Source organism: Gracilinanus agilis, chromosome 4, assembly GCF_016433145.1.
Source record: "Gracilinanus agilis isolate LMUSP501 chromosome 4, AgileGrace, whole genome shotgun sequence".
NCBI classification, from domain to species: domain Eukaryota; kingdom Metazoa; phylum Chordata; class Mammalia; order Didelphimorphia; family Didelphidae; genus Gracilinanus; species Gracilinanus agilis.
Genome location: NC_058133.1, coordinates 476,626,838 through 476,652,212, shown reverse-complemented (window position 1 = coordinate 476,652,212; position 25,375 = coordinate 476,626,838).

Here is a 25,375-nt window from a genome sequence, read left to right as displayed (position 1 = left end):
TCAAGGAAGTTCAAGTATCACCTCCTGCAGAAAACTTTACCTGTTAGCCTTCCCATCCAGGATTACTTTGTGTCTGCTTGTCCTCTTTGTATGTATCTTGTGTATGTGTGTGTGTGTGTGTGTGTGTGTGTATGTATGTATGTATGTTTGGGTGTGTGTAATGTATCTGTATACATAAACATGCATTGTCTTACCTGAGAGGGCAGAGATGATTTCATTTTTGTCTTTTTAATCCTAGCATGGTACCTGAGTACCAGTCTGAGTAGCAGTTACTTAAAACACTTATTGATTGGTTAAATGATTCTATATCTTAAGTGTCTAATAGCTTTGACATATAATAAACACTTTGTAAGTATTTGTAGTTGAGAGTATGAAAGTTGAAGCCTAGTTTTTATTTCTACTGATGTCAAAATATCGAGAAACTGTTTAAAGTTATAATTAGTCACCACACACACATATATACACATTTTCTAAAGATTGAAATGGGGAGGAATTAGAATGGATCAAATTCCCTTAAATTAAAAACTGTAAAAATGGAATTGACTCTCCTTTTGCCTATTTTTAAATTAAATCAACAAAAACTGAAAATACCCCTACTTAACACTAAGTAGGGGAGGTTTGCAAGTCACTTATTAAAAAGTAGGTAACAACTCAGAAATGACTGACCATCCCCTGGGCAGTGCTAAGCAAATTTAAAGTCTGCAATTGGTCCCCGTAAAGTGGAGGAAGGGGCAGGAAGTGATGTAAAAAAGGACTATAAAAGGTGATGAACTTCCTGTCCAAGAGGTCTTCATCCTGAATTTTTGTGTTGGAGGATCTTGGACTGAGACTGCAGCTTGGAGCTACTTGGACCTGGGTGAGTGAGAAGCTGACTCTCTTTTCCTGGCTTCTGGAGAGATTACTTCCAGAGAGGCCTCCCTTTCTTGGAGGAGGCCACATGGGTGGAACCCTTTGTTTAATTTACCACTGGGCCCTCCCATTGTGGGTTAATAATGAGCCCTGCTGGAGTTGAGCAGGCACCAGAGCAAATATTTAGGGTAGTAGAATAGACATTTTCTCTACCCTCTTTTACATTCCTCTACTTTCATTTTCTTTCACCTTCTTGTAAATAAAAATAACTAAAAGTTATTTTGGCTTGAACTATAATATTTTTAAATCGGCAACCACAGTATTATCTTTAAATTCTCATATATTTAGTCCAACCATAAAATTTAATTCCTTACAGAACCTTTATATTAGGGTTAAATTAAGTATAGTCCTTCCTGTAGTAGAGGAATGGTAGAGAGAGAGTTTTAAAATGAAATAAAACAGGGCAGCTGGGTGGCTCAGTGGATTGAGAGCCAGGCCTAGAAGCGGGAAGTCCTGGGTTCAAATCTGACCTCAGATACTTCCTAGCTGTGTGATCATGGGCAAGTCACTTAACCCCCATTGCCTAGCCCTTATTCTGCCTTGGAACCAATAGGCAATATTGATTCTAAGAGAGAAGATAAGGGTTTAAAAAATAAAAATTAAATTAAATTAAACTTAATAAAAGTAGAAATATAAACCCCTTCAAAGTCATCACCATTCACCCATCCCTGTTAAGGTTCCTATAGAACAATCAGTAGGAGTCAGACCTGTGGCATCCCAGGTATATTCTAATATTGAAAGTATTATTGATGTATTAATATTGTAACCTATGTGCTCATGTGCCAGACTCTTTATCATATTATTTCTTGATTATTGTATTTTAATTGATATTCTATTAATTCTGACCACTCTCCAAACCTACAGTCCAAAAGTCAGGAGAATTCCTGGGCAAGACATTAGCTGCCACAGGGTCCTAGCTCCTATCTTGATAGACCAGATTCCTTACCAGGTCACATGTTTGATTAACCTCCTTCTCTTTGATCTTGTGGTTGTCGATTGAGCCAATGTTAAATAATATGCTATGTCAAATGTTCATTAGCTACCTCCCATTCCCCATTTCTTGATTCTCCAATAAAAGATTGGGGAAACGTGTAGCTCTCTTTCTCTCACCACCATCAGAGGAGCATGCATGCTGGATCTCATGTTCTTGAAGTCTTTGTCTCTGAGTCATTCTTCCTCTATCATGGTCCCTCTTTCTCTCTATCTCCTTCACCCAATTTCTCTTGGTTTCTACCTTTCCTTCTCAGGTGTCCACCCAAGAATATATTAATCTGTGGCTGCAGGCAGTCACAAGACCTATGTTCAAGCTTGGGTTCTAAGCAGCAATTGCTCTCTTCATCAGGCTACTGTATTCTACCTTTTTTCTGAAGAAATGCACTGAGGTTTGGCAAAATGAGGAAATCCATCGACATAGTAGGATTTTCTTGAGGTAGAAGAAAGGAATGGGTCATCTAGTTAAATTACTTCTTTGTTCTTAGACCACATTGCATTTTCTTTTCTCTCATATTCCTTTCTTATCATTCAGTGTATTTCAGCATTTATAGCTAATGATGTGAGAATAATTTGCAATTTTACACCTACTGTTTTATGTTAAGAGCTCAGGAATTTAAAAATCTATAAAGGTAAATCTTCCAAGAATCCTTTTATTAAATTCTTCTCCAGTGGCCCCTAGACTCTCCCATAACACATGTATATTCTAAAGAAGTGTTCTCTAAAGTGAGAATTACACCCCACCATGGAATTTTGACATAACCTCAAGGGGTATGAGATTAACCAATCAAAGAATAGGAAGATGGGTTTCATCCCACTCTCCATAATAGCTACTTGTGAGTTATCTCTAACATGACTATGCCACTTTTGTCATTTATTGTAGATCAATACTCCATCACTTTGCCCTGCACCAAGTGCTGGCCTACTGTGATTATGAAGGTATTTTCCTGGGGGCCACAAAGAAAATTTCACACACAGAGAGCCATCTATCATCTCTATACTCTGCTCCCTAGATCACCTACTCAGGCTCACTCTTACTGGTTGAGTTCTTTGCTCTGGAGTGGCGGCTAATGAGAGCTCCCCACCTCCTTTTTATTCTTCAGGAGGACTAAGTTCTATAGGGGGAGTAAGTTCCATAGGAAGAACAGACATGGAAAGGTTGTGATCTTCATCAAATTTCACTACTTTATCTTTTCCTCAAAACACATCCCTTGACTATTACTGCCAACCACCATCCTTCTAGATACCTAGATTTTCAACATCAAAGTAATTTTTCACTCTTCATTCTCACTCCACATATGTAATCAGTTGACAAATCTTGTCATGTCTACCTCCCCATCTCTTGAATCTGCCCCCTTCTCTCCACTCACCCTGCCACCACCCCAGTTCAGACCCTTACAGCCTCTTACTTAGTACTATTGCAATGGTGTCTTAAAATGATCTGCCTGCCTCCAGTCTTCCTTTCCAATTCATCATCCATACACCTACCAAAGTGATTTTCTTTTTTTTTTAAACCCTTACCTTCCATCTTAGAATCAATACTATGTATTGGTTCTAAGGCAGAAGGTAAGGTCTAGGCGATGGGGGTTAAGGGACTTGCCCAGGGTCACACAGTAAAGAAGTATCTGAGGTCAGATTTGAACCCAGGAACTCCCATCTCTAGGCCTGATTCTCAATCCACTGAGCCACCCAGCTGCCCTGCAAAGTGATTTTCTTGAAGAATATTCTGATCATGTCACTTCCTTACTTCATAAACTTCAGTTATTTTCTATTTATTCTATTCTATTGGTAAATCTATTCTATCTATATCTTTTCTATTGATTGAAATATCATTTCATCTTTATTTCATCTTCTTTAAATTTCTGTTGTTTGTTTATAATGTGGTTATCAGTACAATAGAACACATGTATAATTTATAAATAAATAAATGCACACAACATATGGGAACACATATTCAGTTTTTTAACCAATAAGGATTCAAACTAAAAAAAATTTTTTAAGGCTACTGCTCTAAAGTATCATTTACAGAAGTATTTCTCTAATTATTTTAAACTTTCACTTGCCATCCCTACCTTTCACCCCTCCTTCTCCTTTCCTCTTCATTTCTGTCATCTTTTTGTACTGGGATGGGGGTGGGGTGAGTTCCATATTATCAGGATTGCTATGACCAGATAATTCCTGGTGGGCCAAGGATGGAAAATATCTTTTTCTTACTCCTCATATCCCTACCACCCTGGTCCTGTAAGAGTCCCAAATTTCCTCATTATAAAATAACTAATATTTATGTAGTCTATTAGAGTTTACAAAACACTTTGTATTCATATCATTTGCAGCATCAGGGTGCAAGGGAGAGAACTCTGAATGTAGAATCATAAGATTTGAGTTGAAATCCTAAGAAATGGCAATTAACTACCACTAGACCCCCTGAGGATTAGTTCCTCATCTATAAAGTGAGGAGTTAGATTAGATGATCTCCAAGGTTTCTTCTAGATCTATGGTCCTATTATTATCTCCATTTTACAGATGAGGAAACAGCATCAGAGAGGTTAAGGGTTTGTCTAGAGTTGCTTGATTGATAAATGTCAGAGACAAGATTTCACTCAGGTCTTCTTAACTATAAAGCCAGTAGACTTTCCACACACCACACTGCCTCATATGTTCTGCTTCTTTCAGGAAGGCCTTGTAGGCATCAGATTCAAGCTAGAGCCTTGGGCAAAAAGAGAGATGCACTATTAATGTATTATGATCTTATGTCCTCTAAAGCAATAAATTATGACAGAGACCTAGCCATTCTGCAAGACTGCCTGAGGTTCTCTTCCTCCAAGTAGCCTTCACTAAAGACTACAGACCACATTGGCTTCAAACTTTGCTAACTCCTTTTGCACTTAAGGTAGGCATCAGAACTGCCCTGATTGCCATTTTTTTACAATTAAGGAATAGGGGCCTATCTGATGCATGGATTGAAGAGGACACATAGCAATTCTGGGGCTAAATGTGGAGAAGGAGTAGAGGCAAACTATACAAATAAGAGGAGGGAAAAAGCTAAAATAATGTCAACCTACTCTGTTTTATTTACTCTATTTCCCTCACTTAACTTCTCAGTGACCCAGGCATTTCTATAAGCCTGCCAATGAAAGACAAGTCAATGCACTCAGTGTTTCCAAATTGGATGTATATCATACCAATGAAATTCTGGCTCCAGGCTCCATCCCCCAAAAAGCCAAACAAAATGAACATCTCTAGTTCTAGTATCTAGCTTCATTAATGGACTAGAGTATAAGAGAGAATAGAAGGTAGAATTTGAATTATTAGGGGCAAAAGAACTGATGTTGGGATGCTAATGTAGAAGGGCAAAGGATAGGGAAATTTCAATTCATTTAGACATTAGAGTATGCAATCCCTTTGCAAATTTCTGAACTTTCCACTTATTCATAGTCTATCCATTTTCCAAGGTCCTGAGTAAGTTTCATTCCCTATAGCCAGCCAACACATGAGACCCAGGTTGACATAACATTCTTATTCATTAAACTCTCACTATTATAGTTTTTTATCTCCTATAAAATGTCCTCTTAAAGAGTTGTCTGGGGGGCACAGAGAAATCAAATGATTTATTAGGATCATACAACCACCAATCTATGCCACAGGTGGAACTTCTTAACTCCAAGGCCTTTCACTTAATACTTAGCACATTGTTATACACTGATTATGAGATCATATTATCTGTCTGTACCTCACAATTTATCATTTTATTATGTCATTATTTCCTACTAAATGTTCTACTAAGATTAGAGGAATGCCGATGACACCAGAGTCTCAAGATCAGCTGAGTGTATACTTTGATAGATTGTACCAAGTTGGAAAAGCTTTGTGTAAGCTGCCAACTATGTGCCAGACATGGTACTTGGCACTCCAACAATATAAAAATAAAATAGTCCTTGTCTTCAGAGTTTATTTTCTATTGGAGGTTAGGGGAAAACACAACATGAAAACAAGTAAATAAAAAGAATTTGAGGGGAGGCTTTTAGTAACTGGGAGGGAATCATGATAGGCCTCCTGTAGGAGATGGTACTTGAGTTGAGCCTTGAAGAAAGCTAGGGATTCTCCAAGGCAGACGCAAAGAGGGGGAACATTCCAGCACTGGAAGCAGCCTACACAAAAATATGGAGGTAGGAAATCAATCAAATGTTAGGTATGAGGAATAGTCAGTATCCTAAATAAGGCTAGAAAGGTGGCCTTTGGCCAGTTTGTAAAGGGCAGTAGATGCCAAACTTTGAAATTGCCATACAGGCAAGTGGGAACCACTGAATCTTCTTGAACATAACAGTGACAAGTACAGATATAGGCTTTAGGAATACCAGTTTGATGGCAGGTTCATTTATTATCTATATATGAATGATTCCCAGATCTATATAACTTGCCCTAGTCAATATGAATTGGAGAAGGGAGAGACAAAAAGAAGCAGGGTAGTTAAATTTAGAGACCTTCATAACCAAAAGGTTTACATAGCTTGAAATCTCATTATCAGTGAAAAGGAACTAATTCCTTTAGGAACACTTCCTTAGAGCTATTAAGAAATGTGTCATTTCTATTGCAGGACATCATGCTGGTGTATGAGTCCTAGAATACAAAATGTCCTAACCCTCAGGCTAAAAATGAAAATCATGTTGAGTACAAAAGCAGAGAAAATAAAAGGTTTCTGGGAAGCCTGGAATCTAAAAAATGGAAAATGGCTACATTTATACCTGATTCACAATATGTGCAATTGAAGGCCATCTAGGTTGGCTGAAGAACCATAATTATTTCCTAAATGGATGAAGTTTAAGTCAATTATATGCTGTGAAGTGATTTGCAAGCTAGGGAGTCTCCCAATTGGCAGCCTTTGAAACTCATACCTTTATGACTAGGTGGATATAAGAAAGAGAGAACTGGGAAATGGGTGTTTTTCCAGTGGGAAAGGACTCTCCTATTCTGTATTTCAATGCTCTTCTGTCATTTACTGTCTTATTAGTGCCCCGCCCCCAAATGTCTGTGACAGATCTTATTCAATTGTATAAATGAAGAAAACATTCAATTACCCTTGGATTTCCATGATAAAAGGTTTTACCAGCCAATAGTGATTCTCTTGATGATAAATTTCTCTATACTTAGCTAGACTAGTCCATAGTAAATACACATAATTTATTTTATATAAAATTTTTTTATATCATCAAAATTTCTCTGTTTCCCTTCATCTCTCAGAGACCCAACCCATGTAAAGAATACATTTTTTCCACTCTTCTGTCTTAGAATCAAAACTAAGTAAGGACTAGGCAATTGAGGTTAAGTGACTTGCCCAGGGTAATCCACCTAAGAAATATCTGAGGTCAGATTTTAGCCCAGGATATCTTTTCTCCAGGCTTGGCTCTCTATTTACTGTCACTAAGTTGCCTCAAAAATATTTTTAAAGGAAAAATAAAAAGAATGGAATAGACTAAATACACAATATATAGGAGTAAATGACCTTAGCAATCTGGTGTTTGATAAACTCAAAGACTCCAGCTTTTGGGATAATAACTCACTATTTAACAAAACTGTGAAGAAAACTGGGAAAAAAGTATGATATAAATTAGATATAGACCAATATCTTATACTCTATACCAAGATAAGGTCAAAATGGGCATATGATTTAGATATCAAGAGTGATACCATAAGTAAATTGGGGGAACATAAAATAGCTTACCTGTCAGATCTATGGAGAAAGGAAGAATTTATGACCAAACAAGAGACAGCATTATAAGATATAAAATGAACAGTTTTGACTATATTAAATTAAAAATTGGGTGGTTTTTTCCAAAAAAAAAAAAACTAATATAAAAAAGATCAGAAGAGAAACAACAAACTAGGAAAAAATGTAAAGCAAATTCCTCTTATAAAGGTCTAATTTCTTAAATATATAGAGAACTAGGTCAAATTTACAAGAATAAAAATCATTCCCTAATTGTCAAATGGTCAAAGGATATGAACAATTTCCAGATGAAGAAAGCAAAGTGATCAATAATCATAAGAAAAATGTTCTGTCACTCTTGATAAGAAAAATACAAATTAAAATAATTCTGAGGTACCACCTCGACCTATCAAATTGGTCAATATGACAGTAAAGTGATAAATACTGGAGGGGATGTGCAAACATCTGGATACTAGTGCATTGTTGGTGGAGTTGTGAACTAATCCAATTATTCTGGAGGGCAATTTGGAAATATGCCCAAAGAGCTATAAAACTGTGTATATCCTTTGATCCTGTAATACCACTTCTAGGTCTATATCCCAAAAAAGATCATAAAAAAGGGGAAAGGGCTTACTAACGCAAAAATATTTATAGTAGCTCTCTTTGTGGTGGCAAAAACTTAACAGGGGAACAGCTGAACAAAACGTTGTATATTGACAATGATGGAATATTATTGTGCTATTAAGAAACAGCGGGTGGGATGATTTCAGAAAAAGCTGAAAGGAGTTACATGAACTGATGCAAAGCAAAAAAAAGCATAATCAGGAGAATATTGTATACAGTAACAGAGAAAGAAATGTTGGAGTCAGATGCAGATGAAAGCATATTGTTTTTCACATTAGTTTATTTACGTTTTTATTTTGGGTTCTGGGAGTTATAGAAGTATTCTATATTTCTATTTTATCCTCTTGTTCAATGACCAATATGGAAGTATGTTTTGTGTGATAATACCTGTATAACCCAGATTACATTGCTTATCTTCTTCAAGAGGGAGGAGGAATGGAAAGGAGGGAGGCAATTTGGATCTTATAATTTCAGAAAACATTGGATATTGTTATTACATGTAATTGGGAAACTAAAATATCTTTGAATAGAAAAAAACTTAAAATAATTTTAAAAGAAGAAAAGAAGGGAAAAATCAGAAAAACTGTTCAACACATTAAAAAAGTCTGAAAATATATGCAATATACTACAACTCTGGGCTTCCCATCTCCATAAAGGAGTCCTCCCTCCCCAACTTCCATATAATTGTTAATAGTGTATAATTCTTCTGAGAAATGTTTATTTTGCTATTAGGGAATGGCTTTTGGTTTTATATAATATAGGAGTGTGTGTGTGTGTATAACACACACACACACACACACACACACACACACACACACAGATATCCCTTCCACATCACAAGAGGCAGAGTGTTCCCGTGATCTAGAAAATCTGTCTAAAATTTTTTGGTCCTCCCTTCATACCAGAAAAGAAATCTGAATTTTCCTTTTTCTTTTCTGGAGTATTTACAATAAATTAAATTATATATATTTATGGCATTAAATGATAAAATATATTGTTATTGTACATATATTTTTTGCATTCTGAGTTTCTAAACTTTTCTGTGTCATCTGCTAGCCTGAGGCTTCTACGAAACTCCCCCAAAATTCCTATTTAATTTCCTATGACAGCCCTCAAATATATCAAAACCACAGTGAAGAAAGTCAAGATGTAGAAGGGATACATACATATGTATGTATGTCTGCATTTGTTGTTGTTCAGTCATGTCCAATTCTTCATGGTCCCATTTTGGGTTTCTTAGCAAAGACGCTGGAGTGGTTTATTGTGGAATATGGCACGAGATATTGGTCTAAAGACTAGTTTTTGCCAGAGTGCATAAAGTTTTCCCATTATTAAATACAGAGTTAATTCTAGTTTATTCAACACAGTGTTATTGAGTTCTATTGATTCTGATTCTCCTTGTCCAGTCTATTCCACTGATGTACTATATTTTTTTAACCAAATGGCTTTGATAACTACTGCTTTAAAATATCATTTGAGGGGGGCAGCTGGGTAGCTCAGTGGATTGAGAGCCAGGCCTAGAGACGGGAGGTCCTAGGTTCAGATCCGGCCTCAGACACTTCCCAGCTGTGTGACCCTGGGCAAGTCACTTGACCCCCATTGCCTACCCTTACCAATCTTCCACCTATGGATCAATACCCAGAAGTAAAGGGTTTAAAATTAAAACAAAACAAAACAAAAAAAATATCATTTGAGCTCTGGAAATGACATCCTCCTTTCACTTGTACCTTTTGTCATTATTTCCCTTGATATTCTAGATCTTTTGTTTTTCTCAAATGAATTTTTAAAAATTACTTTAGCAGTTTCTGTAAAGCATTCCTTTAATAATTTGATTGGTGTAGTATTAAAATTGTAAATTAATATTGGTAGTACTATCACTGTTATATAAGTATGACCCAGTCATGCACCTTGAATAATCCACAAGCTATTTAAGTTTTCTTTATTTTTACTTGCAATTCAGTAAATATCTATCAAGCTGCTGAGTGCCTGTATTAAATGGTAGGAATATGAGGAAAACTTAAGATAGTTCCTGATACCAAAGAATTCACCATCTAATAGGGGAAGGAAACACATAAAAAGAAGTTGAAAATGGAGTGGGGAGGAGAACTGATGAAGTTCTGCAGGTGGGATGGGGAACAAATTGAATAGGATGAGTTATAGGGTTGGATTCATCTTACAGAATGATGAGTTTCTGGAGATCATGAAATCCAAAAGAGTAGTTGATAGGTGACTTCCTTAAATGGCAAACGATTTGGGAGAAGCCCTCAAATCAGAGGGAGTGAGAAGCCCCAGGGACAAAGGTGCTGAGGTGTGAGTTCCAAAGTTGATTTTGTCTTACAAAATGAATTTTTAGGTCATAAAATCCTGGACAGTAGCCAGGTACAATATAAATTTATATCATTATTTTGCATGTTTTGGTAGATTGATCCCTAAGTATTTTATACATTTTCTAGTTATTTTTGAATGGAAGAATTTCCTTTTCTATTACTGTCTCTTGGATTTTATTATGTCATATGGAAATGCTGTTGATTTTGTGCATAACCTCCAACATTGCTAAAAGCTAGTGTCTTAATTAATATCTATGCTGATTCCTCAAAATTTTCTAAATAAACATTGTCATCAACAAATATGGATAATTTTACCTTACTCCTCCCTGTATTTTCACTGTTGTTTTTCTTTTCTTATTACTATTTCTAGCATTTCTAGAAATGTATCAAAAGATAGTAGACACTCTTGCTTTACTCCTGCATTTACTGGGAAAGCTTCTAGTGTCTCCTCATTGCATACTTGCTTTTGGTTTAGGTAGGTACTTTTTATGAAACTAAAAAAAGTCCCTTTGTAGCAATACTTTGTAGATGTTTACCATAAATTAGTGATGTAATTTTTAAAAGATTTTTTCTGTATCTATTGAGATAAGCTCATAGTTTTTTTATGTTTTTGTTTTTAATGTGATTATAGTGTTTTCTTAACGTTGAATAATCCCTGAATGCCTGGTATAACAATAACTTAATAATGATGGATAATTTCTTGGATGTGTTTAATAGGACTTTATTCAAAATTTTGCACTGATATTTATTAATTATATTGGATTATACTTCTTTTGTACTTTATCTTTTCCTGGCATAGGCATAAGAACTATATTTGTCTCATAAAAAGGAGTCTGGTAGCATGCATTCTTTCTCAATTATTGAGAATATTTTTAGAGTATTTTAACCAATAATTTTTTTTAAATCTGAGAGAATTCTGTGAATCCATCAGAACCAGGAGTTCACACACACACACACACACACACACACACACACACACACACACACACACACACACACCACTTGTAGTTTAATTTTATTTTTGTGTAATTAGAATTTGTCTCCCCAGAACTCTTTCCCAACTTCCCATTTCCCTTCTCACATTACATACTTACATTTTGACTATAAAGTTATGAGTGTAGCTCCACCCTGGCTCTCTTTTCCCAGGAACACAGCTGGTGGAAGTTGGGTGAGTGCCAGGAAGGAGAATTTTACTCACGTGCTATTTACTTAGGTTTTTTCTTTTTTTCTTTTATTTTCTTTCTACTTCAAGTGATTATTAACAAGCCTTATAAAATATAATACTTGGAGTTATTGGATATTATGTTAAATCTTACATTTTTATTTTATTTCTTTTTCTTTGGCTATTCAAAAATCTCTATTTGATCTTCTGTTAGTGTGAATATTTTATTTTTGAAAACATATCTCTTCTTTTGTGTACTCAGTTTTTTTGTTTTTGTTTTTTTTTACATTTTTAAACCCTTAACTTCTATGTATTGGCTCTTAGGTAGAAGAATGGTAAGGGTGGGCAATGGGGGTCAAGTGACTTGCCCAGGGTCACACAGCTGGGAAATGTCTGAGGCTGGCTTTGAACCTAGGACCTCCCGTCTCTAGGCCTGGCTCTCAATCCACTGAGCTACCCAGCTGCCCCCTGTGTACTCAGTTTTATTAGCATAAAACAATGCATAATAATAATTTTTAACTCCTTCTGGTTTTGTTGTGATTGGACTTTGTTCATTTGCTATTGCTTAGTTGATTTTCTGCCCCTTTCTTTCTGATCACTTTGGCTAATGGTTTATCAATTAATGAAGAACTAGCTTTTGCTTTGATCATTTCTATAATCCTTTTAGTGTCCAATTTATCTACTTCTCTTCTAATTTTTAATGTATTTACTTTTGTGTTTAATTTAGTTTTTTAATTTGTTAGCTTTATAGTTATGTATATATATGTATGTATATATATATTTATTCAGTACATTAATAAATTTTTTCCAATTTTGTTCATGTTTTTAGAGATATAATTTCCCCCTGAAAATGGATTAGCTGAATTTCAGAAATCCTGGCATATTGTTTCATCATATAAAGTTTCTTTCATTAATTCTCATTTTTGTGATTTGTTATTTGATTCACTCCATCTAAGTTTTCAACAGTAAGTCTCCATTTAGGTCTATGTCTTCTATTTGTGCTCCCTGAACAGATTAGTTTTATTACTTTATTATTTGCAATTCTCTCCATTTTAAAATAACTTAGGTAAACTTATGGGGAAAATGAGAGGAAGTTAACTTAATATTCATATGTGGGTTCAGAAGGGTGAGTAGGAGACAAGAATGGACAATAGGTGGGGACTTAACAAGTTAGGGAAACTGGGTTTAGCTGTTAGGGGAAATGACCATTGACAGAAGTGACAGTTAGGCCCTAACTGTCACCCCACTCCACCTAGACAAGAGATAAACTCACAGCATAATAAATACACACACTATGGGAGCTTTAAGGTACAAAGAAAAGGAAACAGTTTAATTGTTCTTTGAAAGGATAGGAGAGGGGGTGAGGTGAAACTATGTCTAACTGCCCAGGACTGGAGTCAAAAGGGTAAGTTCCTTAGCCAACCTGGCTAAGGACCTGAGGAAGTGGGCTTGGGTTTGGGTTCTCACAACTGATCCAAAGATGTCTTCAGGATACCAGGAACCAACTCCTCCACAGCCGATGATCCAAAAGTAACCAGGCAGAGAAAGATGTCTGCAACCTGCCCACCAGAACACAGGCCTCTTCCCTACTCAGAGTTGACTTGCAGGATGATGTCTTCAGCCTTTACAACCTTCACCACTCTCCAAGATCCCAGGTCAAATAAGGACTGCTGATTGCACTTTTTTTTTTATTTTAAACCCTTAACTTCTGTGCATTGACTCATAGGTGGAAGAGTGGTAAGAGTAGGCAATGGGGGTTAAGTGACTTGCCCAGGGTCACACAGCTGGGAAGTGTCTGCGGCCAGATTTGAACCTAGGACCTCCCATCTCTAGGCCTGGCTCTCAATCCACTGAGCTACCCAGCTGCCCCTGCTGATTGCACTTTTGCTCCAAACACCTCACAAAACAGCAATGTCTGTTGCTTAGCTCTCTCCTCCCTACCCCTTGCATTCTATTCAGAATGTCCATGACTTCCAGCACAGGCTTTCCCTAATATGCTTGCAAAAATCTGCCTTTATACTTTTAAAGCCTATACCTATTACAGTTCCTCCCTTTGCACAAAGTCAAAATAGTGTTCCACACAACATTTTGGTATTTGTGCACTACAAACTAAACTAAAATTCTAACCCAAAATAACAAACAACCTACACTAACTGAATTCTATCTATCACTATCCTACTCTACCCTACACTAGGGATTTTAACAAAGAAAAGTAAAGGGATAAATACATTGAACAGTTACATAGTTCAAAGCACAAAGCAACAAGTAACAATGCAAAATTTCCAACAAAATTAACAAAATCAACAACGAATATGAAATATCAACACAAAAGTCAAAACAAACATCAAACACAACTCCTATTCTAATACAAAAATATTCTACTAACTAATAAATGCAAACAATTTTGGAAATACATTTTAACACAACATTGCATAAGTCTTTACATCAAAATTACAACAAAACATTAAATTCACTTATACAAATTACATTTAAATGTTTGCAACTCAATTATATCAGAGTATTCAGAGAATTTACATTTATACACATATACATATGATACATACAATATATATAACATATGCATGCATTATATATACATATATGTATACATAATATGTGCATATCAAATATACATATGTACACCCTTTACATATATACAATACTTACACTATAATACAATTTACAATATATACATACTATTTACACATCTATTTATATATCTATTTACACTATTTTGTGATATGTGATCTGTAGTATGTTATATGTTCTTGATGTAATGCAATTTTATGTTTGTTGTATCTGCACTGTAATGTACATTAGTACCTTATCTTATGCTCTAATCTAATCTAATACTCTTTTTATTTCACTAAACTATTCTAAACTATCCCTATGATATTAGTATATTAGTTTAGCTACATCTACTAAATAACTAGCTAATCTCTGTTATTAACTATCTTTTGTTAGTACTTACTTAACTATCTTTTGTTAGTACTTACTTATCCTAAAGCTAAATCTAATTTTGTTAGTAATTATACATTGATTCATTCCATGAGGAATACAATGTATCCTAACATGTTTGTGTCGTATGTATCTGATTTGATATGTTGTTTCTTTGATATATTGTGTTGCAACATGTTACTGTTGGATGTATGTTACCTACCAAAACTCCAGATCTCCTTCAGATCTACATTTCTTCTTATGATATTCCATTCCTCAAGGAAATCTTCTCTTCTCTCATTTTCTCCTTTTCTCCATTTAAGTTCTTGATAGTTTTATGTACAATGTTGGATGCATATGAGTATATAGTAATACTATTTACATTACCCAAAATACTTTCAAACCACTTATCCAAATTATCCATGATTAATCCTCTTCTTTAAGAAAATCCTTTAAAATAAAGTTTTTATCAGTTCAATCCATAAGTTCGTCAGTCTTAATACAAAGTCCATAAATTCTGAATCCCGAATCCTCTTCATCCAAACATGTCCTCTTCCATCTGAATGTCCTCTTCCACTGGAATGTTCCTCTCTTTACCGAACTTTCTCACTGCAGACTATAATTGACTGAAGATCTCAAATTACACAATTTCTTCTTGTGTAAATGGAATTAGCTCCAGCCCATTCATGGTCAAAACTCTACTATCAGAGATGATGTCATCCCCACCTCCCTTAGTGGGGAGGGGAGATGAGTTACCCACACGTGACAATAAGTAACAAATCAAGAACAAGGGACTGACCTTTGGGCAGTCCAAATCAGTGTAGAGGCTGCCATTTGTCCACTTGAATTAGAGGTGGACCCACAGGAAGTGACGAGAGACATTATCTCTTCAAGTATGTTGGTTACTTCCTGTTGGGGCGGTTCCTGCTTTGAATTTGGTGCTGAAGGATCTTGGCTGAGACCCCAGGCTGCTTCCACTCTGAATGGTCACGTGGGTAAGTTAGGCTGACTTCCTTGGCCTACCTTGGTGTTTCCCAGACTCTCTACCTTAAGTAGGCTTCTTGCCTCTCTGATTGCTAAGGCCTTGTGGCGTGTAATCTAGTTTAATTAGCCTTTTAATCCTCTCTCTCCATCCAGGCCTCTGTAGGCCTGGAGTAGCCACTCCTCTCTCTATTTCCCTACCTTCTGCCTTCCTGATTGTAAATAAACTACCTTAAACCCCATCCTGACTTGGGTCTATTTTAATTATGGAATCAATCTGAACTATTGATTCCTGGCAGCCACAACTTAAATATATATCTATATAATACCTAAAATCTCCCTCTTACATTCTTCTTTCTTCGTTCTCCTTCTCCTTTTCCTTTTCCTTCACAATTTCCAAATTTTCAGTATCCATACTATGTGCTAATTTAATATGAGAACAATAATACCAAGAATCTCTACCTAAAACTTTTACAGAAGATGGTGAAACTAGTACAACTGTATAAGGACCTACCCAATTTTGTTCTGTTGCCAATGTTTTGGCAAAATTTTTCACACAGATCATATGACCTGGTTGAAAATTATGAAGAGAATAATCCAATGGACCAGATTGAATTAATATTCCCATATCTTGTAATTCTCATAGCCTTTGCTGTAAAGCACTTAAATATGAAGCAATTTGGCAATCACCTCCTAAGAGTGATGCATAAATAGCCTTACAAGTTTTTGCTTATAGTGGAGCATGTCCAAAGAGCATCTCATATGATGATATATGTAGATCTGCTCTTGGCCTTGTATGTAGGTAAAACAAAGCTATGGGAAGAATCTCTGGCCATTTGAGATGAGTTTCGGCACACAGTTTCCCAACCATAGTCTTGAGTTCCCTATTCATATGCTCCACTTGACCTGAACTCTATGGATGATAAGGAACATGATATTTAGGTGTTATTCCTAGATTCTCATAGACTCTTCTAAGGATATCCTGAGTGAAATGATATCCCTTATCCAAATCTATGGTTAATGGTACACCAAATCTAGGCACAATTTCCTTGAGTAACACTTTCACCACAAAGCTAATTGTGTTGGTATTTGATGGGAAAGCTTTAGGCCACTTAGTTAGTCTATCAACTATCACAAGACAATACTTGTATCTTCCAGCTTTAGGCATACAGATATAATCAATCTGTAAACTCTTAAATGGACAATATGCTAAAGGCCTATCACCCAAACCTTTCTTTCTGAATGCACATTGATTGAACTTTTGGCAGACTGAACAACTATTACAGATCTTATTTGCAAAAGTACTTATTCCAGGAGCAACCCATTGTCTCCTGATGGAATCTACAACAGCTTGTGTACCAAAATGACCTTTTGTATGGTTGGCTTGACACAAATAGGTATACAAATCTTTTGGTAACAATGGTCTTCCTATATCAGTAATCCATATCCCATGCTCTTTCCTAGCTCCAAATTTATCCTTCCATTTCTGGATATCTGAGTCTACATAAGCTTTCTCTAGATCATCAGAATCAATAGATGTTAAATTCATTACATAAATTGGAGCATTCTGGGCTGCATACTTTGCAGTGATATCAGCTCTGTGATTTCCTTTAGAGACTGAATCTCCACCATGAGTATGACTCCAACAATGAATTACTGCCAGCTGTTTTGGCTTTTGGTTTGCTTCCAGCAACTTGGTTATTATTCCTGCATGAGCTATTGGTTTTCCCAATGCAGTAATAAAACCTCATTGTTTCCAGATCTTTCCTGTTGCATAGCAAACAGAAAATGCATACCGAGAGTCAGTGTAAATATTTACACTTTTACCTTCAACTAGAAGACAGGCTTGCTTCAATGCCACTAATTCCATACCCTCAGCACTAAGATTACTAGGTAATGAGCCATACCACAGTGTCTCCAATTCTGTGATAACTGTAGCACCCATATATCTGATTCCATTACATAAATATGATGATCCATCTGTGAATAATACCAAGTCTGGATTTTTGAGTGGAGTATCTTTTAAATCCATCCTAGGCATATCCACAAGATCTACTACGTCAACACATTCATGCAATGGCTCACTGTTCTTAGGTAAATCTGGGAGAAGAGTAGCTGGATTGAGTATGCTACATCTCTTCAACTGGATGGTCTCACTGCCTAAGAGAATAATTTCATACTTAGATATTCATTGGTCTGAATATGCTTGAGTACAAAACTTCCTCATTAGTGCTTCTATCTGATGTGAGCAATAGACCATTAAAGGACATCCCAAAACTAGATCAGCTGACTTCTGGACTAACACAGCTGCTGCTGCTACCTTCCTTAGACAGGGTACTGTCCCCGCAGCTATTGGATCTAATTGACAGCTGTAATATCCAATTGGATGATAACTTTGTCCTAAAGTCTGTGTCAACACACCAGAAGCTATACCCTTTGTTTTGCTGACAAAACAGCTGAAAAGGTTTCTCATAGTCTGGAATTCCTAATGCAGGTGCAGATAGAATTTCTTCTTTGAGTTTATCTAAGGCTAAGTGATGCTCAGGCTTTAGTTTCAGAGTTTCTGTTTTTAATTTCTTTAGTTTCTTTAGTTTCTGGTTCTGTATTCCTGGTCAGATCTGTCAAACACTTATTGATCTCACTATATCCAGGAATCCATTGTCTACAGAAACCAGTAGTTCCAAGAATAGCTCCAAGTTGTTTTTTAGTTTTAGGTGCACTCAATTTCTGTATATCAGCTATTTTGTGTGATACTTCTGGAACCCTCTGTCAACACAAATCTAAGATATTGCACCCAAGGCAAAATCCGTTGTAATTTTGCCCTGGAGATTTTATGCCTCATTTATACAATTCAATCAAAAGAATCTTGCTATCCCTAAGACATACCTTTGCATTAGGGGATGCTAAAAGAATATCATCCACAAAATACACCAATTTACTCTCTTTAAATTTAATCCTTTTTAGATCTCAATTTAGAATTTGAGAGAACTGGATAGGTGAGTCAGTATACCCCTGTGGAAGACAAGTCCATGTCTATGGAAACTTCTCCCAAGTGAAAGCAAAGATCTTTTGAGAATCCTCATGAATTGATATAGAGAAAAATGCAGAGCATTAATCTACCACAGTGAAATATCTAGCCTGACTTGGAATGGAAGAAATTATAGCAGCTGGACTTGGAATAACTAGATGAGTCTTGATGACATAATCATTTACCTCTCTTAGACCTTGAATAAATTGGTAAACAGGTTGGACATTTTCATCCAGTTTTGGCTTCTTTATAGGTAAAATTGGTGTGTTGTACTCAGAAAAGCATGGTATTATTATCCCTTGTTGGATTAGGGACTCAATTATTGGGCGTATACCATCTATTGCCTCTTTAGTCAAGGGATATTGAGGCACACAAGGAACTGGTCCTTCCTTTTTCCTTACCCTGACTGGAGTAGCTGATTTTAGCAACCCAACATCTGTTGATGATCTTGACCACAAGTCCTTAGAAATATCCCCAAGTATTGGTTAGATAGTATCTAGGTCATCCTCTGTACTGCTAGAATCTAAGAAAATCAATGGAAAGGCCTTCAAAGATTCCTCTGGGAGATGTAAAGGAATATCACCAGATTCAGTACATTGGAGAGTATCCCGTAATTTATGCAACAAATCCCTTCCCAAAAGATTCATTGGACATTCTGGAACACATAAAATGCATATTCTACAGAAAGGGGTCCTAGGGTTACCATTTTTGGTAGCAATTTAGCTACTTTCTGAGTTATGCCTGTAGCACCAACAACATCCATTGTACCAACAGCTCTACAATTCTCAGGAAAACTTTGCAAAACTGATTTACTGGCTCCTGTATTGACAAGAAGATTGTAAATCTGATCTCCAATAGTTACAGACACATATGGTTCCATACTATTGGGAGGTTGGAAAGTTTCCAACACAAGAGCTAAAACAGTAACATCAGAACAAAGCTCAGCTATTTCCTGTCCATCCATGTTAACATCGTCTTGAATTATAGAATTTTTCCAAGATTTTACACCTTTGGTCTTTTTCACCTCTATTCTGGTATCATTGTTCTTATTTACAATCAAATTATCCTTAATCAAATCACAATTTCCATTATTCTTCTTAATTCCACACTTACTAGAACTTCTAACACCATTTATAATACTATTTTTCTTTCTCACAATTATTTACAACACCAATCAAATTATTATCAATACCATATAAACCATCATCAATTTTAATCAAATTATTACAAACACTAGTTAAATTACTACTCCCAGTAGGTAAATTACCATTAACATTGGTTAAATTACATTTTACACCATTACCAGTAGTGAATTCAGATAATTTAACATTAATGCCATTTAAATTATCATTAATTCTCTTCAAATTATCATTCACATTTATTAAACTATCATTGATTCCATTTAAATTAACACTGATCAACTCATCACCATTATTAATTAAATTCTTATTATCACCAACTAAATCAATATTAACACCATTTCCATTATTCACAATCACATTATCATTATCTTTAACACATACAGTTTCATTAACATTCACTTTATTCTGATTACCTTGATTAATTACTTCTGAATTTCGGGCACATCTTCATAATGAAGCTGTCCCTCGATTCAGGTTACCATCATTAACATTCCCCTGGACAATATGACTGTACTTTGTTCGCTCTCCGGTCTTTATGTAATCCTGCATCTTTGCCATATTAGGAACTTGAACACTCTGGTAGCATGCATTTTGGCATTGGAACACATTTTGCTGGCTATTTACATAATTAAATCCATTATTACAATTATTTCCCCTATGTCCATAATTATTATTAAATCGATTATTATTATTATTGTACCTCTGCCCATATGATCTTCTTCTAAACCTACATTCTCTGGCAAAATGTCCAACTTGGCCACACACATAACATGATTTCTATCTTTGATATCTTGTGTTCACATTAGTATTATTCTTATAGTTATTAGCATTATTTTTCTTTTCAGTTGCCCTCAGTGCTGCCACTGCTTTTATCTCACTAATTTCTTTCTCATTTGCCCTACTATTTGCCTCTCTAAGTTGTTTCCTGAGGCTCTCAATCATTGCATCCTTTTCATCATTCCCTCTATCCTTCTCTTGAGCAAAAACATAAGTGGCCTTTTGCTTCAGTTCATCCAGGCTCAGAAGTTTCCAATCTGGATAGTTGTCATTGAAAAACTTCTTCACCTGGGGAACAGCATTTCTCACAAATACACACTTAATATGCTCAATGGTGGTATCTTCCAGGACATTCAGGTCTAAGTAAATTTCAGCAGCTTCTATGATACAATCTAAGAATGTAGCTGGTGTCTCCTGATTAGTCTATCTAACCTTTTCAAATTCCAATCAAGCATTAGGGAGTCTGGAATATTTCTCCATTACCTTTATCAGTGATTTCCTTGCCTGTTTAAGCATTCTGTAAATTGGAACTGAATTTAAATCCAGCTCCTCCCAGGCTACTGGCCATGGTGTCATCCCCTCAGTATTTCTTGTCTCTTCTACAAACTTATTTCTATCATGATTGGACAATATCTCCCCTAAAACATACCAACAGTCCTCAAAATCTGGGTCATGTGCCTTAACAAATGCTCTAAAGATCTTAACAAATTTGCCAGCATCATCATGGAAGTTAGGGATTTTCCTTTTCAAATTCTCCACTTCCTCAGTCCTAAATCTTGTATGCTGTCTCACATGAAAAATTCCATCATCTCTCACTACTGGAAGATCTCATAGGGGAAAAAGGTTAACAGGTTTGTCTCCCTTATTTAATGCCTTTTGTTCCAATTCTGCCTTAGAATGTTCAGATTTCACACCTTTACCAGTATTCCCATCATTACCATTACCAGGAGCTCGACCATAAACACCACCAGTTTGCATATACATCTCTAAATTGCCTATTTGAACTTGTATTAACTTTAACAATTGCTTCATCTCTGAATCTCTAAAACACTAGGTAACCACAATCTTGCAACAATAATTAATACAAAAAAATATCCATCTTATTTTGTATATGATGTAACCAGTTAAAACAATAATAGGTATGGTGTGCTATAATATCCAGAATAGTTATGGTAAGAATGGGTTGGGCTACCTCAAAATCCAATATAACTATGCAATACCTGGGTATGATCTTAAACCACAAATATGGGATAAACAATATCCCTTGCCATAACCCCAATAGCAAATAATCCATATAGTCTTCAATTACCATTTTCCCAAACACTGACACAAATGACCAGTGGTACAACAATACAGTAGTGTTATTAGCCACAATGAAAAACTAAAGACTAATAACTAACACAAATACAACAATATTCCCACAACAATACCAATTTACAATCAAACAGGATTAACACAAACAAAAGGCAAAAAAATGGGGAAAAACTCTTTCTCTGGGACTATTCCAGCCTAGGTAGTATATTGGCCTCACACAGAGATTTTATCAATGAACTGGGTTGGGAGGTAAGCAGTTCTGAGTAACTCACCACTAGCTGGGAACTTTCAGCCCATAGCCAATGGCTGTACACCCCCCATGGAGTGTTCAGAATCCTCTGACTTCCAGTCTGGCTCCGTGTGTCTAAGAGAGAACTTCCTGTCCCCTTCTTAACCCACCATCTGGTGTGCCAAATTCTTTTGGGGTAAACCAGGGGAAGTTAACTTAATATTTATATGTGGGTTCAGAAGGGTGAGTAGGAGACAAGAATGGACAATAGGTGGGGACTTAACAAGTTAGGGAAACTGGGTTTAGCTGTTAGGGGAAATGACCATTGACAGAAGTGACAGTTAGGCCCTAACTGTCACCCCACTCCACCTAGACAAGAGATAAACTCACAGCATAATAAATACACACACTATGGGAGCTTTAAGGTACAAAGAAAAGGAAACAGTTTAATTGTTTTTTGAGAGGATAGGAGAGGGGGTGAGGTGAAACTATGTCTAACTGCCCAGGACTGGAGTCAAAAGGGTAAGTTCCTTAGCCAACCTGGCTAAGGACCTGAGGAAGTGGGCTTGGGTTTGGGTTCTCACAACTGATCCAGAGATGTCTTCAGGATACCAGGAACCAACTCCTCCACAGCCGATGATCCAAAAGTAACCAGGTAGGGAAAGATATCTGCAACCTGCCCACCAGAACACAGGCCTCTTCCCTACTCAGAGTTGACTTGCAGGATGATGTCTTCAGCCTTTACAATCTTCACCACTCTCCAAGATCCCAGGTCAAATAAGGACTGCTGATTGCACTTTTGCTCCAAACACCTCACAAAACAGCAGTGTCTGTTGCTTAGCTCTCTCTTCTCTACCCTTTGTATTCTATTCAGAATGTCCATGACTTCCAACATAGGCTTTCCCAAATATGCTTGCAAAAATCTGCCTTTATACTTTTAAAGCCTATACCTATTACAGTAAAAATTCCATGAGCTACTGAGAAAAAATATGTACACTTTTAGCAGTCTAGTTTAGAATATGCTTTAAGTCTCAGCTCTAATTTCTCTAGCAATTTATCCAATTCTATATTATCCTTTTTAAAAAATCCAATATATCTATTCAAAACAGAGAAAGGCACATTATATAAAAATAAAAAATGAAAAATAAACTATTTATTGAAATATATAAAGATAAAAGGATTTCTAACTCTAAGGGATTCTAACCCCACCCAATTAAAACTCCCTGGTTCTACAAGGAACTGCTTCTCCTATTTTCACAGGCTACACTAATCCTTCCTGATTTGACTAATCCAAATGTTTACTATTCCAAATAAACTACCACTATTCTCCTTAAAATTCTTAACTTCACCTTCAAGTTATAAAAATAACAAGGACTAGCTGATTGAGAATCAAGTTAGGACTCTGAACCTTAACAGACTCAGAGTCCAAACCAGAGACCAGGGTTTTCTTTGGTCTTCTCAGAGTTAAATCAATCTATAATAACAGCAATAGATAGTCAATAGTGTTTCCCGAGTTGGGAAAGAAAAACACTTAACTCCAGTTCTTTCTCGCCTTTCCTTTGTAAGAGGGGAAAAGGGTTTTGTTTTTTGTTTTTTTTTTGGTTGGATATTAATATTTAAAGGTGTAGTCACCAAGGAACTGAATAAATACCAATCCCTAAAATGATTTTAGTAATTTATTTACAAAATATAGGAGAGAGTAGTAGAGAGATGAGAAGAGGGTAGAGTAAGAGATCTAACTTAACGAATTAGATTTGTATTCAAGTCTGGGCTTTACTCTGGCAGGGCTCCAGAGGCCCAGATGGAGAGCCTAAAAGTCGATTAGCTAGGGGTTTAGCCACAAGGGCTTCTCCCAATCAAGGGAGCCTTCGGGAGACTAGTTTCACCAAGGAGGCTAAAGTAGTTAGCCTTTTTTATTCACCATGTGTAGTTCTAAGGAAGAGATTTAAGAACAGTCTCACCAAGGTATCAGGGTTAAGGTCTCAGGTCTTCTTTTGTGTCACTTCCTGTAACTATCACAGAAAAACCATTACAACTGTCAACATTTAAAATTGACACACTATCTCAGCTCTGCTTCAAACTCCAATTCTTTCTCATGCCAGCTTCTTCACTTCTTATCTCTAAACCAATATAACAAGACCTAATTTCTAATATCATCCTTATAATTAAAATATCCTGCTGTTATCATATTATTGTCTTTTGGTAATTCAGTTAATTTTTCCTTTATAACTTTAAATGCTATACCATTTAGAGAATATAAGTTTAATATTGATATTGGGTTTTTTCCCTGACTCCTTTCAGCAAAATGTAGATCCTTGTTTATCTCACTTTTTATGTTGTGAATGTTTATTTTTGTTTTGCCAAAAGTATGATTCACTTTTGCTTTTTTGTTTGTTTTACCACAAAGTAAATTTTGCTACAGTCCCTCATTTTTACTCTGGTTGCGTCTTTGCTTTTTAAGTGTGTTACTTGTAAGTAACAAATTGTGGGATTTTATTTTCTGATCTAATTGCTTACTTTTTCATTTTATTAGATAATTTAACCCATTCACATTTAAAGTTATGAGGATTTGCTTATTTCCCACCATTGTCTCTAATAGTCCCGTTCCTCCCCCCACCCATCAAATTAGGATTTATTTTTATTCCTCTTCTTCTGTAAAGTCAGTACTTTGTCTACTTAATTTTGCTTTAATGAAGCAAATTCAGGGAGTCCTATTCTCACTGACTCTCTTCCCTTCACCCACAAGGATTTCCCTACCCTAGCTTTGGAGGCAATATTCACTTTGACTCCTCTTTATCTAAAGATATTCATCCTCGTTTTCAAGAAAATGATTTCCTAGATTAATTCATCTCCAAACTGAAAAGCCAAGTCCCTGGCAAGAATCTGGTTTGCTGAAGTGAAGTATCTTCTAATGCAGCTAGATACTTGCTCTGGCTCTTTGTTGAACCCTTCTGGGAAGACACAGCAACTCCAAGAAGTGTATCAAAGATGATTAGTGACTGAATTAGGAGGAGTCACCCATTTGGTAGTATTCTGGGTTGGTCCTGATTCAAGCCAATATCCTCATAGTTTAAGTTCAATATTAGAATAAAATGAGACACTCAGGTCATTCAATGGTTAACAAAGAGATTTGCTTAGCAGGAGTATATTCAATATATTCATGGCAGGAATATCTTCAACAAGGATGGTGTGAACAAACTCCTTACCCATCAAGATCTACCAGCCAAGCATCAAAATGCTCCTATAGCATG